A 20,307-nucleotide genomic window follows, 5' to 3' on the forward strand; every position below is an offset into this window, starting at 1 on the left:
TTGGCCCAGACACTGGCCTTTCTACCACCACAGCTGCTAGACCTCGCCAGGTTATATTTAAATGCCTGAATTACCAAGAAAAACTGGCACTGTTAAGGGTTTATAGATCCCACGATGGGGAGGTCCTCTTTGAGGGAAAAAAACTTCTGCTATTTCAGGACTTTTCGGCAGAAGTCACCAAACTTTGTAAAGAATTTGCCCCCTACTGCTCACAGCTCTATGAGGAGGGCAGACAGGTGGCGCTCCTCTATCCGGCCAAACTCAGATTACAGACCCCAAGAGGTGCCAGATTCTTTCGCTCTCCTAAGGAACTAAAAGCCTTCCTAGACGCTGAAAAAACTGCAACCTGACCAACAGATTGGATCATGCTTCATACCACAGGTGATCCGTTTTTTTCCTCCAGATGCTGGATTGTGGCTACATGTGTCACATGCTGAACTGGTTGCTCTTGGGAAAGCCACTCTACAGGACACTGACAGGGAGCGGGAGTGGCCCTGGCGGCCTGCCGCTCTCTCCACTACAGAGACTCCAGCCTCCCTAGGGAGACAGTTCCTGCAAGTTATTATTTTGTTGTTTGAATGTATTTATCTTTTTTTATTGTTCTCTTCTGTATGTTTCCCTATTTTTCTTAGTACCGCATACAATGTCCCCTTAACTGACTTGTTTAGCGTTAAAGGCTTATCCCCTTTTTTTCAGTTACTATGTACATGCATATACTCAGGATGTGCCATACCGCAACTGCCCCTAGCGGATACTTTCAACTGCCGGATGTGCCTTAACCTCCTTTTTCTTTCCCTCATAACAGAATACCCAGGGGCTGCGGTCGGCGGATGGATTGGCTGCACACAGACATCTGGACCACAGATGACCTCCCTACCTGACTGTCCCTCATTTATAAAGCTAGTAAGTCTCCTTTCACAATACTCCTCACTCCAAGTCCTGACAGCACTACTACTGCACATATGCACTCCTCCTCCCCCGACAACATACAAACTCAGGCTGAACTCACTGCCCTCTGTGACACCCCCCGCTTTCATCCTAGATCGTGCCTGGTGCCAACATTCCCTCAATGACCTCACACATGGCCATAAACCTTAATATAGTCTCTTGGAATGTGGGAGGAATTACCTCCCCGGCCAAGAGGAGCAGAATTATACAATACCTCAACTCCATACATGCAGACATAGCTATGTTGCAAGAGACACACCTCACTGCTGAGGAACATGAAAAACTTAAAATACGGTGGGTGGGGCACATCCTCTACTCACCTTCAGGGGGAAGGAGACGTGGAGTGGCAATCTTAGTAAGGAAAAATCTACCTATAACTTTCTCCAATACAAAAATAGATGATGAGGGACGCTACATTTTCACCTCCATACACTCCAAAGACTACAAACTCCAATTATGTAATGTGTACGGGCCCAATCATTCCGATGTGAAGTTCTGGGCATCTATGCAGTCACTCATTGCCCAACATTCAGACTCCCATGTTATAGTGGGGGGAGACTTTAATATGGCGCAAGCGTGCCCATTAGACAGGTTCTATGACCAGACTTGCTCCTCTTCAAAGCAAAGACTGCACCCCAAACACAAACAAGAAACACAGATCATATCAGCGTTTAGAGAGGGGTTGGGACTACACGATCTTTGGAGGCTACAACACCCTGACCACAAAGACTATACCTGTGTCTCGAAAACACACCACACTCTCTCACGCATTGACTACTTCCTCACATCCCCTCAACTCACCCCTAACATACTAAACACCTCCATTCTCCCAATTACAATTTCAGACCATGCTCCCATAAAATTAACACTGCAACTCCTCAAAACATCACCTTTTAAAAAGTCTTGGAAGTTCCCCTCATATCTATACACTAACGCAGAATTTCGACAACAACTGAAGGCCTTCTGGCTGGAATACACTTTTGACAATGACAGCCATAGAACTAACACTGATCTATTTTGGCATGCATCCAAAACAGTTATTAGAGGCAGAATTACAGCCTACACAGCACATCATTCTAAGTTGCAGAAGAAAACCGCCACACAACTTCTTTCTAACCTGACTTCTACCTATAACACCTACTTAAATAACCCCACAGCACAGAATCGCCAGAAATATTATGATGCCAAACAAGAGCGGGACTCACATCTACAAATTTTAGACCATATATTTAACATACATAGACAAGGCAGATTCTATCGGCACGGTAACAAGGCCGGCAGACTCCTAGCAAATCTGGTCAAAATTCATACACCTAAATCCTTCATATCTGCAATCAAATCTGGGACACACCTTAGGACTGATACAAAGGATATAATGAGGGAGTTCATAACTTATTATAAAGCATTATACACTAGTCAGAACATTGCAGAAACGGACAAGCATGCGTTCTGGAACAACATATTGCTACCTCGACTGTCTGAATCCCAGAGAGAGAGCTTAAACTCCCCCATACAAGTGCAGGAAGTGCTGAGAGCCATTTGCAGCTCAAAGATAGGGAAAGCCGCAGGCCCAGACTTCCTCCCTATTGAGTACTACAAGATTCTTAGCACTGACATAGCCCCAACGCTAGCTTCTACATACACCAACTACCTTCTAGGGACCTCTACCCCAGATACGAGATTCACTGAAGCCAACATATGTGTTCTCCAAAAGCCGAATAAGGATCATACAATGCCCTCCTCATATAGACCAATCTCGCTGCTTAACAGCGACTATAAGTTATATACTAAGATACTGGCGGACAGGCTAGCTGAGATACTGCCTGATCTGGTTCATCCAGATCAGACAGGCTTTATCAAAAGACGAACCTCAGTGATCAATATCAGAAAAACACTAGCAGTCATATCTTACTACAATAACACACACTATTCAGAACACCAGAAACCCAATGTTGACGCATGCCTATTCGCCATCGACGCTGAAAAAGCATTCGATCGAATAGAGTGGGACCACCTATATACCTCACTAGACAGATTTGGCATCTCAGGGAATTTTCTCAATGCACTCCAACAACTCTATGCTTCACCCTCAGCCTCCATTATCATCAATGGTCAGGTGTCTCCCTCATTCCTATTGGAAAGGGGAACCAGGCAGGGATGCCCTCTTTCCCCGCTGCTCTTCAACTTGGCAATAGAACCGCTCGCATGTTACATCCGCCAACATAGTGAAGGTCTAAAAATTCATAAGCAGACAGTACACCTATCTTTATATGCGGATGACCTACTTCTGTATGTCCCTAACCCACATATTAATATACCCAAACTCCTGTGTATCTTAGATAAATTCAGTGCGATCTCTGGTTACAAAATCAACTTAGATAAATCTGAACTTACATGGTTACGGAACACTAAGAAAACACAATTGCAGGACACAGGCCTAAAGGTGACCTCTGGCACTTTCACATACTTGGGGATACAGCTACACACTGACATGAACAGGTTGTACCATCTAAATATAAGTAGAACCCTAACCCTTATTAAAAATCAGCTGGCAGGCTGGAGAAACTTGCCACTATCCCTTACGGGGAGAATTCATCTTTTGAAAATGATTATCTTACCAAAACTACTCTACCCCCTCCAAATGCTTCCTTTACTACTGACTAAGCGTGATTTAAATGCCTTAACGACTATGTTTGGTAACTTCGTCTGGCAGTATAAGAAACCAAGAATTAACAGGCTCCACCTCGCAATGTCAGTTGATTCTGGTGGACTCAGTCTTCCCAATCTTAGGTGGTACAACTGGGCATCCCTAACAAAAATAGTTGTAGGATGGCTAACGCAATCTGACTATTTTTCACCCCCCGTAGAGAGGGAACTCCTAGCACCTACACATCCGGCCTTTTTGCCACATACCTCTCTAGCCTCGCTCCCCCCACACGTAAAACACAATATACTATTTAGGGACACCTTGAGAGCCTGGACCAAACTTTGTAAAACATGGGGGATGGAGTTCAAATTTAGCAAATACTTACCACTCCAAGGGAATCCTAACTTTCTCCCGGGATACACCACATCTGCCTTTAAACATTGGGAACGCCAAGGACTGACTATGGTAGCACAACTGATCAATCCTACGACACAACAGACACTCCCCTTTTCCGACCTTCAAACACAATACACCCTCCCAGCCTCACACAGATTTGCCTATCTCCAGAGTAGACATTACACACAAACTCTTCTGACTGAGGGACTGTAATCTGGCCTCCCAGGGTAGCCACTCAATCTCTCCTATTTATAAGGCAATAGCCACACACCATGAAACGCAAACATTGCAGGGCATCATTACTAAGTGGCAGGGGCAAAGGGTGCCTGAGGTCACAACAGAACACATCTTGGGAAGCATAGCTACAGTCAGACAAACGACTTTGTCCGCAGACTTGAGAGAAACACAAATAAAATTCTTACATCACTCATACATAACACCGACAATCAGAGCTAAATGGGTAAAAGATGCGTCGAGCAACTGCCCCAAATGTTCACTGTCTGCCCCGGACTGGACACACCTAGTCTGGGACTGCCCTAAGCTGCAGAGGTTTTGGGGCAAGGTTATATTCTGGCTGTCTAAGGTACTCACAGCTCATATAGCTTTAAATGCAGCCATCATATTTTTCTTTCAAGACATCTCATTACCACTAAAACACTGAAAATTCGCTAATATGGTGGTGCTGGTAGCTAGGAAATTAATCCTGCAATATTGGGCCAAGAACAGAGAGCCTCCTTTTAAAAAACTAACCCATGCTATACATCAACAGTTTCTGGCAGAACACGCAGACACACAGAGTGACCGTGATGCTAGAGTTAAATCATTCATGACTAAGTGGGAGCCGTACTTATTGCACCTACCTGTAGGACTGAGGAGGAAACTCCTGCGCCCCTTCCAAAATTCCATGTTCATGCTAAATGAGAACCTACGAGGACGCTGGTGCATACCAGAATCGAACTCAGACCCCGACTCTTAACTAACACACTGCTAAACGGGACTGACACAGTCACTACCTCATTGGACTTCTCGGTGACTACATATGGGGACCTAGGAACCTGGGCACATCCATCCGCCGACGCAGCAACGCAACAACTTGATCACTCTTTTATCTACAGCTCAAAGGTACTTAAGTTGTCATAAGTTTACGTTGTATGTTTTATGTTATTAGTTGGCATGACTGCATCGGCCCATTGACATAACTAAAATCTTCAGACATCAATACCTATTATGGAAGGCCTGGCTTTGCACTACTACTATAACTGCAAAATAATCCTAACAGAATGTGAAAGTAGACACCAATATAGTGCAGTTAATACCCCGGAGCATATTTCTTCCCATACTTGGTATGATAACACCCTGTAACATCCTCTAGACTCATTGATGCAGTTAGCCAATATCTATTTATGGTTTTGTTTTGTATTGTTTTGTATAGTTTTTGTTCTTTTAAAAGTTCTAATTATGCAGGGAACTTGACCGCTCCACATGGCTCAGGATAATTCGGTGGACACAATTCAGACTCAGATTCCTTGAAAAGATCATGGTACACCTCATATTGTTATTGCCTTATGATGACAAGATACTGTACAATGCTGTGTGGTAGTGTTTAAGCTTACCTGTAAAAAAAATTTAAAAAATAAAGTTATAAAAAAAAAAAAAAAAAGGATCAAAAAAAAAAAAAAAAAAAAAAAGATTGCAGAAGTGTAATTTTATCTTGATAATTCAGGACTATACAATTGGTCTAGGCCTCGTATTAATTTTGGACGAGTTGGATGGACCTAGTCTATGTGCCCTTTCTATGACTATTTTAGGGTGGACCTCCGGGATCTGAAGAAGCTGCAGAAGTGTAACTGTAAGTAATTTGTTCAGATCCTCATACTGCTTCTCTTCAGGGACTCCTATGACTCTAAAGTTATTTCTTCTTGTATGATTCGCTAGGTCTTCTATTTTATTCTGAAGTTTAAGAAGAGTAGTATTTGTGGTTTCAAATTTAACATTCTGGCCCACAGTGAGATCCTCAAGATCAGATATTCTTTGTTCTGCTTCAGATAGCAAATTGTTTAATTTCAGTGGATAAATGTGCAAAATCTTGCTTGATCTCGTTCTTAAGGATATCAAACTTGGGGGTCAGAGATTCAGAGATGTTGAGAACTAGGGACTGTATGTCTATAGACTCCATTGAAATCACAGGATTGACGTCTGATAGATAGATGTCTGCATATCCGTCGAGGTCTTGGAGGTACTTTTGTTCTTTCTGTCTCTCTGTCTGCCCGCTATAACTGAGGGTGAGGTTTTAGCGTGAGAGTGTAAAAATGTATCCATGTGCTCTTAATGGTGTACAGTGAATCAAGTGAACGGGAGATGTAAACCGTGAATAAGTGAATAGAGGGGGAAGACTCCCCCAGAAGGAGCCAGTGAAATTAGAGGAAGATAAGAGGGAAATAATAATAATAATAAAAAAAGGGGTGGGGGTGAACCCCCTTACCAAGAGGAGAAGAAAGTGTTGGGTGCTCCCAACCCAGTGAAATAAATTAAGGAGAGGAAAGTTAGCCCTCTCAGAGTGATATTATGTGTAAGTGAATCAAGGTGATTGCAAAAAGAAGGAACAAAAATGAAAAGATAAAAGAAAGAGGAGAATTCCAGCCCAAGAAAGTAATTCCCCTAAAAGAACAGTCGTGGGGGAAGGCAAGAGGACCCTATGGAACAATAACCAATAAAGTGAGACCTTCACAAAAATGGAGGCGTCTAAGTCAAGATTACCAGGAGTCAGGCGTGAAGTATCAAAGCTCTGGTCAAGACATAGACCAGGATTAACCTGTGTATTACAGTCTAGTTTCACATGAGACTGAACAACTATAGGGACACAACCAGTTTTATAGTTATAGCTTAATATAAGGAAATTATGAAAAGATTTAAACGTGAGAGTCCCAAGTCTGAGAGAGCCAGATCAGAATAGTAGCAGCAGTCCCACTAAGGGATCTCAGTATTGTATTAGTATATTTAGATAAAACACATCTAAATCAGATGAAGATTAATAAGGGGGGTTAGATATTAGTGAAGGTATTCCCAACAATCCTGCCAAATGTTCCCAACAGTCACGCAAAACAACTCTGTTGCGAGTGTAACTAAGACAATCCACAATGCTAAATTTGGGCAAATATGTTAGCTGATAGGTAATACATATGATAAAAAACATGAAAAAACAAGCTTCATAGTTAAGCAATTCTAACAGTCAATAATTGCCACCACCCTAGAAAAGGATAGAGGAAAAATTATATTAACTTAAGGACATATAAAGTGACATATATATATATATAAAAAAAAGAGAACAGCTAGGGATTGGAAGAGGTAATTCTGTGTGATAATTATTATCTTATTCTTATTGTCCAGTGACAGCAGTAAAATTAGCAAAAGGGAAAACCCATAAAATAGTTAACTCAGGGGATCAAAGCTTTACTTTTTCCCTTTCTTTCCTTTTTTCTCTTTTTTCTTTCCCCCTTGAAAAAGATTTATGACCGGGGGGGTCAAGCCGACCACAAGGGAGGGCAACTTCCCTCATGGGACGCCCATGAGAGAGGGAAACAGCCTGAATCAAAATAAAGTCAGAGGCCCCAGAAATGTCAATTAGAAAAAACTCACAAACAGCTAACGGTGAGAGAGTCCCCTCATTGCTGGTCCGGAACAGATGGATAAGAAACCAAAGAAGAGAGAACACGCCACACCTCCCTCACATCACAATGGGGGAGCTGGGCTCTCTTTTCCAGGTAACCTCCGAGGTGTGTATATGCGATGTGGCACTATTCACTTGATATCTCCTGTAGATAAGAAGTTCAGATTCAAACCTCCTAAGAAACAGTCCACTGTAGCCCCAGCAGATACACAGACCATACGTGGGAGCAGCCCCCCTCTCGCAGCACAGGTGGGAGGGGGAAACAGCTCGATCCAGGCGGGGGCAGTGACTTCTCAGGGACAATCATAAGGAGACCTAAAATAAACAGTCTGCTAAACAGCACACTTGTCGCCAGATGACAAAAAATGAGACGACCATGCAAAAGGAAAACACCTCTGTGCCCTTCTCACAATACCCAAAAAAGAGATAGCAGAGCACTAGAAAGTCTGACTTCCCTTATCCAGATGTCCTCTGATGTGTAAAGGTAGGAAGGCTCGTCCCTCGTTAATAGAAGTAGAGTAGCAGAGGAAAAGATCACAGCAGCGTGTTTGGGGCTAAGCGAAGCTGAGGTATCAATTTACCCTTGGTTCCGTTGAGAGTCTACTGAGTGCTGCTAACATGGAGCTTCGTTCTGCAGTCCCTCTACCCAGAAAGATGGAGTAAGCAGCCATTAAAGCAATCCCAGGAATGCCTCCTCATCGGTGTTTGCTGCAGATTCAGTACAGCAAAGTAAGGTTAAACCCCCCTCACGCAGCACCCGTGGGAGGGGGGGATAGAGAAGTAGTGCCTGGGAGCCTTCACGCTTAGAACAATATAATTAAAAGGTAGATAGCCAGTTCAGAAAGCTGAAATATGGAAAAGAAGAAAAACAGCCAGTCCTTTCAAGTGCTGGAATGCGCAACAAAGTGCGATGACAAGGCACTGTTCGAGCTCCAGTGGCGATATCAGCTAGGCTCAGCAAGTCTCCCAAGGTCCAGGGTTTTTGGCACAAAGATCCTCCGCCAACAGATCGCATGGAGACACAGAGCAAGTGCTACACGTGACCTTACACATACGCTCCTCCACCGGAACTCAGAGCATGCAATTTTAAGCAACTTTCTAATATACTCTTTCTTAGTTTTCTTGTAATCTTTATTTAAAAAACAGGAATGTAATACATAGGAGCCGGCCCATTTTTGCTTGAGAACCTGGGTTATGCTTGCTTATTGGTGGGTAAATGTAAGCCTCCAATAAGCAAGCGCTATCCATGGTGATGAACCTAAAATGGTCTGGCTGCTAAGATTTACATTCCTGCTTTTACAATAAAGACAGCAAGAGAACAAAGAAAATTGATAATAGGAGTAAATTAGAAAGTTGCTTAAAATGTCATGCTCTATCTGAATCAGGAATTAAAAAATTTTTAGGTTCAGTGTTCCTTTAATGACTTGGAGAGGATCTGCAAAGAGGAGTGGGACAAAATCGCTCCAGAGATGTGTGCAAACCTAGGGGCCAACTACAAGAAACGTCTAATCTCTGTGATTGCTAACAAGGATTTTGTACTAAGTCATGTTTTGCAAAGGGGTCAAATACTTATTTTACTCATTAAAATGCAAATCGATTTATAACTTTTTAGAAATGCGTTTTTCTGGATTTTTTGTTGTTATTCTTTCTGTCTCTCACTATTCAAATAAACCTACCATTATAATTATAGACTAATCATTTCTTTGTCAGTGGGCAAATTCACAAAATCAGCAGGGAATCAAATATTTTTTTCCCTCACTGTGTATATATATATATAAACTGCTAAAGATATTCACTGAATATAGCACCATTCCAACCAAAGTCTGGAACTATAAAACTACAGACAAAACTGCCAAATTTTTAAAGAAGTCAGTTTACATTATTCAAAGCTGCTTTTCCCTGAAGAAAATGGTTTAACATTAAACAAGCTGGCAATAGAACTTAGATAATGTGTAATTGTGAAGTATTCACTCCCAATGTATTCATACTTAGCATTATGAGGGATATTTATCAAGCCGTCAACCGCAAATACTCTGGAATTCCGCAGCGTAATTGTGGCGAGCCTGATTCGACCTATTTATCAAAGCCTACAGACCGGCAAAAGTTGAAATTTGTGACGTAACATACTATCCGCCGGTCTCAATCCGACACAGAACGATGCTTATGTCATTACAGATGTTCTGAATACAAATTCGGCACTATCTGACAACTTTTGCAAGTTATCAACTTTCTAACAGGTACGCTCGCCACTATTCCGGCCCAGCGTACCTGGTTTTCAATCCGCCACCCTGGAGGCAGCGGATGCCATAGGAATCAATGGGAGTCTGAAAGAAGCAAAAGCTTATGTTCGATGCTGCCAGATATCCCATTGATTTCTATGGTAGAAAACATGTAACGTTTACACCTAACACGCTAACATAAGCCAGAGTCTAAACATCCCTAATCTGCCGCCCCGACATCGCCACAACCTACATAATGTTATTAACCCCTATTCCGCCGCTTCCGGATCCCGCCGCAACCTAAATAAATATATTGACCCTATCCCGCCGCTCCCAGAGCCCACCGCAACTAACTAAATGTATTAACCCCTATCCCTCGTTCCCGGAGCCCACCACAACTCTAATAAAGTTATTAAACCCTATCCCGCCGCTCCCGGAGCCCACCCCAACTCTAATAAAGTTATTAAACCCTATCCCGCTGCTCCCGGACCCCTCTGCAACTAAATAAATGTATTAACCCCTAAACCCCTGGTCTCCCACATCACTACCACTTACTAAACCTATTAACCCCTAAACCGCCAGCCTCCCACATCGCCATAAACTAAATTAAGCTATTAACCCCTAAACCTAACAACCCGTTAACTTTACATTAAATATTACCTCATCCCTATCTTATAATAAATTTAAACTTACCTTTAGAATTAAAATAAACTATATTAAGCTACTAATTAACCTACCCTAACTATTATACTACAATGACATTAAACTATATTAAACTACTAATTAACCTACCCTAACTATTATACTACAATGACATTAAACTATATTAAACTACTAATTAACCTACCCTAACTATTATACTACAATTACATTAAACTAACAATTACATTAACTATATTACATATTTAAAAACCTAACCTTACTCAAATTATTTAAATCTACTATAAAGAATTACTAAGTTACAACAAAATAACAACTAAGTTACACAAAATAAAAAACACTAAGTTAGACAAAATAAAAAACACTAAGACCTAGATTTGGAGTTTGGCGTTAGCTGTGAAAACCAGCGTTAGAGGCTCCTAACGCTGGTTTTAGGCTACCGCCGGTATTTGGAGTCACTCAAAATAGGGTCTAACGCTCACTTTTCAGCCGCGACTTTTCCATACCGCAGATCCCCTTACGTAAATTGCGTATCCTATCTTTTCAATGGGATTTTTATAACTCCGGTATTTCGAGTCGTTTCTGAAGTGAGCGTTAGACATCTAACGACAAAACTCCAGCCGCAGGAAAAAAGTCAGTAGTTAAGAGCTTTCTGGGCTAACGCCGGTTTCTAAAGCTCTTAACTATTGTACTCTAAAGTACACTAACACCCATAAACTACCTATGTACCCCTAAACCGAGGTCCCCCCACATCGCCGACACTCGAATAAAATTTTTTAACCCCTAATCTGCCGACCGCCACCTACGTTATCTTTATGTACCCCTAATCTGCTCCCCCTAACACCTCCGACCCCTGTATTATATTTATTAACCCCTAATCTGCCCCCCTCAATGTCGCCTCCATCTGCCTACACTTATTAACCCCTAATCTGCCGACCGCAAAGCGCCGCCACCTACGTTATCCTTATGTACCCCTAATCTGCTGCCCCTAACACCGCCGACCCCTATATTATATTTATTAACCCCTAATCTGCCCCCCACAACGTCGCCTCCACCTGCCTACACTTATTAACCCCTAATCTGCCGAGCGGACCTGAGCGCTACTATAATAAAGTTATTAACCCCTAATCCGCATCACTAACCCTATAATAAATAGTATTAACCCCTAATCTGCCCTCCCTAACATCGCCGACACCTAACTTCAATTATTAACCCCTAATCTGCCGACTGGAGCTCACTAAAATGTATTAACCCCTAAATAAATGTATTAACCCCTAAAGCTAAGTCTAACCCTAACACTAACACCCCCCTAAATTAAATATAATTTACATCTAACGAAATTAATTAACTCTTATTAAATAAATTATTCCTATTTAAAGATAAATACTTACCTGTAAAATAAATCCTAATATAGCTACAATATAAATTATAATTATATTATAGCTATTTTAGGATTAATATTTATTTTACAGGTAACTTTGTATTTATTTTAACCAGGTACAATAGCTATTAAATAGTTAAGAACTATTTAATAGCTAAAATAGTTAAAATAATTACAAAATTACCTATAAAATAAATACTAACCTAAGTTACAATTAAACCTAACACTACACTATCAATAAATTAATTAAATACAATTCCTACAAATAAATACAATTAAATAAACTAGCTAAAGTACAAAAAATAAAAAAGAACTAAGTTACAAAAAATAAAAAAATATTTACAAACATAAGAAAAATATTACAACAATTTTAAACTAATTACACCTACTCTAAGCCCCCTAATAAAACAACAAAGCCCCCCAAAATAAAAAATGCCCTACCCTATTCTAAATGACTAAAGTTAAAAGCTCTTTTACCTTACCAGCCCTGAACAGGGCCCTTTGCGGGGCATGCCCCAAGAAGTTCAGCTCTTTTGCCTGTAAAAAAAAACATACAATACCCCCCCCCAACATTACAACCCACCACCCACATACCCCTAATCTAACCCAAACCCCCCTTAAATAATCTGGGGGGCAGATTAGGGGTTAATAAATATAATATAGGGGTCGGCGGTGTTAGGGGCAGCAGATTAGGGGTACATAGGGATAATGTAAGTAGCGGCGGTTTACGGAGCGGCAGATTAGGGGTTAAAAATAAAATGCAGGTGTCAGCGATAGCGGGGGCGGCAGATTAGGGGTTAATAAGTGTAAGGCTAGGGGTGTTTAGACTCGGGGTACATGTTAGGGTGTTAGGTGCAGACGTAGGAAGTGTTTCCCCATAGCAAACAATGGGGCTGCGTTAAGAGCTGAACGCGGCTTTTTTGCAGGTGTTAGGTTTTTTTTCAGCTCAAACAGCCCCATTGTTTCCTATGGGGGAATCGTGCACAAGCACGTTTTTGAGGCTGGCCGCGTCCGTAAGCAACTCTGGTATTGAGAGTTGAAGCTGCGTTAAAAATGCTCTACGCTCCTTTTTTGGAGCCTAACGTAGCCTTTATGTGCGGCCAGAAAAAAAGCGGGCGTTAGTTTTTCGGGTCGTTACCGACAAAACTCCAAATCTAGCCGTAAGTTACACAACAAAAAATAAATGATCAAATATTTAAACTAATTACACCTAATCTAATAGCCCTATTAAAATAAAAAAGCCCCCCCAAAATAAAAAAAACCCTAGCCTACAATAAACTACCAATGACCCTTTAAAGGGCCTTTTGTGGGGCATTGCCCCAAAGAAATCAGCTCTTTTCCCTGTAAAATAAAATACAAACACCCCCCAACAGTAAAACTCACCACCCACACAACCAAACCCCCCAAACAAAAACCTATCTAAAAAACCTAAGCTCCCCATTGCCCTGAAAAGGGCATTTGGATGGGCATTGCCCTTAAAAGGGCTCTTTTTCAGCCCAAAGTCCCTAACCTAAAATTAAAACCCACTCAATAAACCCTTAAAAAAACCTAACACTAACCCCCGAAGATCCACTTACAGTTTTCGAAGACCGGACATCCATCCTCATCCAAGCGGCAGAAGTCCTCCACGAAGCCGGCAGAAGTCTTCATCCAAGCGGGCCGATGTCTTCATCCAACCGGGCAGAAGTCTTCATCCAGACGGCATCTTCTATCTTCATCCATCCGGCACGGAGCGGCTCCATCTTCAAGACATCCGGTGCGGAGCATCCTCTTTTTACGATGTCTCTTGAAGAATAAAGTTTCCTTTAAATTAGTTCATCCAAGATGGCATCCCTTACATTCCGATTGGCTGATAGAATTCTATTAGCGAATAGGAATTAAGGTGGAAAAAATCATATTGGCTGTTGCAATCAGCCAATAGGATTGAGCTTTTATCCTATTGGCTGATCCAATCAGCCAATAGGATTGAGCTTGCATTATATTGGCTGATTGGAATAGCCAATAGAATAGCCAATAGAATAGCCAATAGAATGCAAGCTCAATCCTATTGCCTTGAAGATGGAGCCGCTCTGCGCCGGATGGATGAAGATAGAAGATGCCGTCTGGATGAAGACTTCTGCCCGGTTGGATGAAGACTTCGGCTCGCTTGGATGAAGACTTCTGACGGCTTCGCTGAGGACTTCTGCCGCTTGGATGAGGATGGATGTCCGGTCTTCGAAAACTGTAAGTGGATCTTCGGGGGTTAGTGTTAGGTTTTTCAAGGGTTTATTGGGTGGGTTTTAATTTTAAGTTAGGGACTTTGGGCTGAAAAAAAGCTAAATGCCCTTTTAAGGGCAATGCCCATCCAAATGCCCTTTTCAGGGCAATGGGGAGCTTAGGTTTTTTAGATAGGTTTTTATTTGGGGGGTTTGGTTGTGTGGGTGGTGGGTTTTACTGTTGGGGGGTGTTTGAATTTCATTTTACAGGGAAAAGAGCTGATTTATTTGGGGCAATGCCCCACAAAGGCCCTTTTAAGGGCCATTGGTAGTTTATTGTAGGCTAGGGTTTTTTTTTTTAATTTTGGGGGGGCTTTTTATTTTGATAGGGCTATTAGATTAGGTGTAATTAGTTTAAATATTTGATAATTTATTTTTTATTTTGTGCAACTTAGTGTTTTTTATTTTGTGCAACTTAGTTGTTATTTTTTTGTAACTTAGTAATTCTTTATAGTACATTTAAATAACTTGAGTAGGGTTAGGTTTTTAAATATGTAATATAGTTAATTTAATTGCTAGTTTAATGTAATTTAGTATAATAGTTATGGTAGGTTAATTAATAGTTTAATATAGTTTTATGTAATTTTAGTATAATAGGGTAGGTTAATTATTAGTTTAATATAGTTTAATGTAATTTTAGTATAATAGTTAGGGTAGGTTAATTAATAGTTTAATATAGTTTAATGTAATTTTAGTATAATAGGGTAGGTTAATTATTAGTTTAATATAGTTTAATGTAATTTTAGTATAATAGTTAGGGTAGGTTAATTAGTAGTTTAATATAGTTTATTTTAATTCTAAAGGTAAGTTTAAATTTATTATAAGATAGGGATGAGTTAATATTTAATGTAAAGTTAGCGGGTTGTTAGGTTTAGGGGTTAATAGCTTAATTTAGTTTATGGCGATGTGGGGGGCTGGCGATTTAGATGTTAATAGGTTTAGTAAGTGGTAGTGATGTGGGAGGCCAGGGGTTTAGGGGTTAATACATTTATTTAGTTGCGGAGGGGTCCGGGAGCAGCGGGATAGGGGTTATTAACTTTATTAGAGTTGCAGTGGGCTCCGGGAGCAGTGGGATAAGGGTTAATACTTTTAGTTATAAAACAGCAAACCACCAGACAACACAGGATATGTGTGTCTAAGAAAGAGGTGTGCCAAAATCTAGCTCCCCTTTAGTGGATAAAGGAATAAGGCAGTAGTACAGATTGGTAAAGAGAACAATAATATATAAATAAAACAATAATGTCTAATTAAAAATTCTTATAACAATGGCAAATATTGATTTTTGTTCAATAGGCACTTAAACAAATAGTGTATGAGTGCAATGCAGTCCCGGATAGTCTTTAAGCAACGGAACAAAGGATTAGCAGATAGGCAGCTCTCTCCACCGAAGGAAGGAGATAATATCATCAAGTCCTCAAAGACACAAAAAAGAGAGGCGCCCTTGGTGCAACAACTTCTAAATGTACAAAGCTATATCATATGGTGACGATCAGGTACTCACAAAAATAACTGCACACCCAGTGCAATAATAAACAAGCCGAAACTTCAGAGCCATTCGGCTGACTCCCCAGCAGCAAATGGGCTGTGAGCGGGACTTGTCTCCTGGTAGTATCACAGCTTCCGGTGCTGAAGTCCACCGCTACCAGTTAGATGGCCAGATCAAGACGCCGACAGAGTGTCCCAACAAAGCAAATTCCAAAGAGGTTTAAAGTCAATAATCCAGGAGCAAGGTACAAGTGAAGAGATACTTTTATTGGCTAAACAACATTTTAAATTTGTTTTAATAAAAGTATCTCTTCACTTGTACCTTGCTCCTGGATTTTTGACTTTATACCTCTTTGGATTTCGCTTTGTTGGGACACTCTGTCGGCGTCTTGATCTGGCCATCTAACCGGTAGCGGTGGACTTCAGCACCGGAAGCTGTGATACTACCAGGAGACAAGTCCCGCTCACAGCCCATTTGCCGCTGGGGAGTCAGCCGAACGGCTCTGAAGTTTTGGCTTGTTTATTATTGCACTGGGTGTGCAGTTATTTTTGTGAGTACCTGATCGTCACCATATGATATAGCTTTGCACATTTAGAAGTTGCTGCACCAAGGGCGCCTCCCTTTTTTGTGTCTTTTAGGACTCAGTGATATTAATACTTTTATTTAGTTGCAGTGGGGTCTGGGAGCGGTGGGATAGGGGTTAATAACTTTATTAAAGTTGCAGTGGGGTCCAAGAGCGGCAAGATAGGGGTTAATAACTTTATTAAAGTTGCAGTGGGGTCCAAGAGCGGCAAGATAGGGGTTAATAACTTTATTAAATATGCGGCGAGGTCCAGGAGTGGCGGGATAGGGGTTAAACATTTTAGTATAGTGGCAGTGTTTAGTGACAGGGTATAAATAAAGTTGGGAAAAAGCTGAATAGCAGCGAGATCGATGACTGTTAGTTAACAACAGTCCGCTGCTCATCGCCCCGTACTTGGTGCAATGCTTTATGACAGCTTTTTTTATAAATATGGAGATCGTATTCAGGTCCGCGGACGCGATGTTAGGCGATGTTAGGCGAGCGTATTGGTGCCGTCGAATGCAGCATAGTTGATGGCTTGATAATTCGGCCTCAACAAGTGCACTTGTCTTATAGTTTCTCTTCAAAATAAGGAGATCATTTTTTCCCAGGTTACTGAGCTTACTATTTTGGTTCACTTAGTATTCCCACTAGAGGGAGCTCTTCCTCTAAGAATAGGGATAAGCCATATATATCACTACAATAATCTTTACTGCATCAGTGCTCACAGTGACAACTGTATAAAGTACACAAAAACTGTCCATTCAAAAAGCAAAAGCAGTTTTTCAAATATTTGTATTACATTTTTTTCTTACTGCAGAATACAACTATATAACTTCAGTGTGCATCATTATAATGCATGGATCAAAATGTCCACATTGAGGGTTAGATTATGAGTGGAGCGCAAATGTTTGCTCCCAATCGATAAGAGGCTTACCGCTCGTATTACGAGTTGAAAGTAAACGCAATTGCGATATACACTACAATGATTACTGCAACTTCAGAGCTCTGGTTAACTGTTTCTAGAAACATAAAAGTTGCAGAAAACACATAAAAAATGCAGTACAAAGTATAGTGACACTCATAATAACACTAGCTAATAAAAATGACTCAAAAACATATTGCACACAAAAGATGTGAGGTCCCAGGTGTTAGAAAAAAAAAGCAGGCAAAGGGCTTTAACATACATATGCATCTCTAAAAATGTATATGTATCTGTGTATGTATGAATATATATATATATATATATATATATATATTTATATTTATTTATATATTTACAGACATATATACACATATACATAAATACATATGTATACATATATAGACATATTTAAGTAGATGAAAACATGTAAAAGCATATTATGCAATATTTATTTTTAATAAAGTATATAACTATGTATTTACTGTATATATTTGACATTCCAATGTTCTGCAAATTAAGGTATAAAAGGCTTAGAAAATGTAATTAAAACTGTGAGTGAATGTCAAGCAGACTCAGGAAACTCCCCTGCTCAGCCCACTCTCTGAAACTGTCAGGTTCATTCACCTAGGAAAATTACAAAGTGCATTGCCATTTGTCAAAGATACACTGAAATAAACTGAGTGTGATCCTAATTTGTTAACGTTACACAAAAACAAAGTAGAATCCGAATTTATAAAATCACAACAATCCAAAATACATTACTGTAAATGCAGCCTTTATTCTCCTCAGCACCTCATGAAATATCGATTTTGCCACAAATGTTGCTGTTTTTTTTCCATTTATTCTTCTTACTTTAGGTGGGTATATTTATTCCCCTTAAAGGGAACAATATAAGAATTCAATGTATATAATATGTTCAACTTTTTTTTTAAAATATGTATATGTTTGTGTTTATTCTTTAATAAAATTACAACTAAATACACAAAACAGAAAGTATATAGCTTAAATGTAATAAAACTTTAAGGGAAAAAAAGTAAAATACAAAGCACAACGTACAAACGCAACACAATTCTCATGTCATGTACTCCGCTTGTCTCTCCTTTATATCCAGATATACAGCCCCTTTTGGGCAGAAACTTGCAAACACATTTTTGGGGTATTATATTGGAATGTAGGTGTTTTTTTCTTCACACCCAGAACCCTGCTTAACTAGATAGACAGCACTCAAGCTAAATGTGCCTTTGTAAAATCATTTTAGGGATCTCACAGTACTGACGAGGTTTGTTAGATAATCTCGCCAGAGCAAACAGCTTTAAATCATTGGGCCTTTAGGGCCAGATGATTAAATACTCACTAGCAGGGAAAGGAAGCATGTGAAATCTGTGTTGCGTTTTTGAGCATTATATTGTAATGTTTCTCTAATTCACACATTTATAGACCTGTATAGCTAAATAAATGGGAGGAGATAGAAGTAAGAAACTCCTTAGGAGAGAGGTATATTGGATTTTTACGTTACAGACTAGAACACCACAATGCATGAACAAAAGATATATTGTGAACCTATTCATAGACTAGGGATACAGTAATAATCATAAAAAAATCATAAAATAAACACAAATATGTCAATCAATAATTTTGAAACTGAATATTTAATTAAAACATATTCAATTAGACATATAACGAAAACACAGAGAACCTACTATAGTTTATTCAGGTTACCTGACACGCTGACTAAATAATGACGAAAAAAATGAAAAATTAACAGTAAACATATATACATATACAAAGAAACATCTTGGTTCACTACAATACTTATAAATAATAAACAATCAGTTAGACACAAGATAGATAAGTTTAACACTCAGATAACTTGAAATAAATATAATCACTAAAAGAGTCTCTAGATAAAGATCTATTATTCAATATATAACATATAAAAATTACATAGATCCTTCTTCAATATCCCTACCAAGAAAATGTATCTCCTTCTTTAGATATTATATCCCATTTCATAATTCTTTTATATTATTTCCATCCCATTTATCAATTTAAGACAACAATCAGTATGATTATTAATAACAGATTTTCTTAGAGAATTTAGATTTAACTTAGCTACTAAATAGACTCAATCAGACTAAATTAGCAAGGTCTTAGTAATAACTAGTACCCTAGTATAGAACTACAAAGCTAGTATATGAGAATAGAAACTAGCTTTTTCTACCTCAAACAGCTAATAGCAGCATCTAGTATAAAGACTAACAAGTCTAGGGTCGACTCCAGTGTACTGTTCCTTCTCCCCATCTCTTCCTCCCTAGATAATTAATTTTCAATAAACATATGATAATAATATAAACTATTATTATAACGAACTTCCTTTTTCCCTTAGAATGAACTATACATTTGAGTGGATTAATAACTACTAAACAAAAGGACTATAAAGATAGCGAGCTATAATTACTAACAATAATAGTTAGCAATACCATACTCAAGTATAGGTAGATGATTAGGGCAGTTAGACTTTTTCAGACTCAATTAGGTTGTGTGCTAAGAACAGCAGTCCCATGTTAAATCATTGTTGTTTTTAAGTTTTAATTATATTTTGTAACTTTTTATTTTATTTAATTTCCCTTTTGATGTTTTCATTTATGTTCTCATACAGATCAAGCATGTACACACATATTAATATACAAGCATAAAAGAATATATATGTGCATACATACACTAACAATGGAAACTGTATGTTAGATAAATGTTAAAGGAAATAATTTGTTCTAAGGTCTCTTTAACTGTCCTGGAACAGTGTAGTGAGTGGACACAAACAACTTAAACATCTAATATTATATTAACCCATTTGACTAATTAACAGTACATATTCTCATGAAAAAAAAAAAAATTCTGCCATAAAAGTCAATCAATGGTTAAATACCAATATAAAATATACACCTCTCATCTTATTGGTTCCACTCACCTATAAAGTGATCCAGAACAGCAGAGACAATTATCTCTGATGAAGCGCATGTACGCATGTGCAAAACGCGTTAGATAGGAGTTCACACTGTGTGTTTATTGAAGCCTGCTCCACAATAAACCATTGGATTTACCGTGAGACCCAGTGTTTTCCTTTCCTCATCTCATAGCTAGATAAATGTCTCTCAAGATAA

The sequence above is a fragment of the Bombina bombina genome, chromosome 4 (genome assembly GCF_027579735.1).
Source record: "Bombina bombina isolate aBomBom1 chromosome 4, aBomBom1.pri, whole genome shotgun sequence".
Taxonomy (NCBI): Eukaryota; Metazoa; Chordata; class Amphibia; order Anura; family Bombinatoridae; genus Bombina; species Bombina bombina.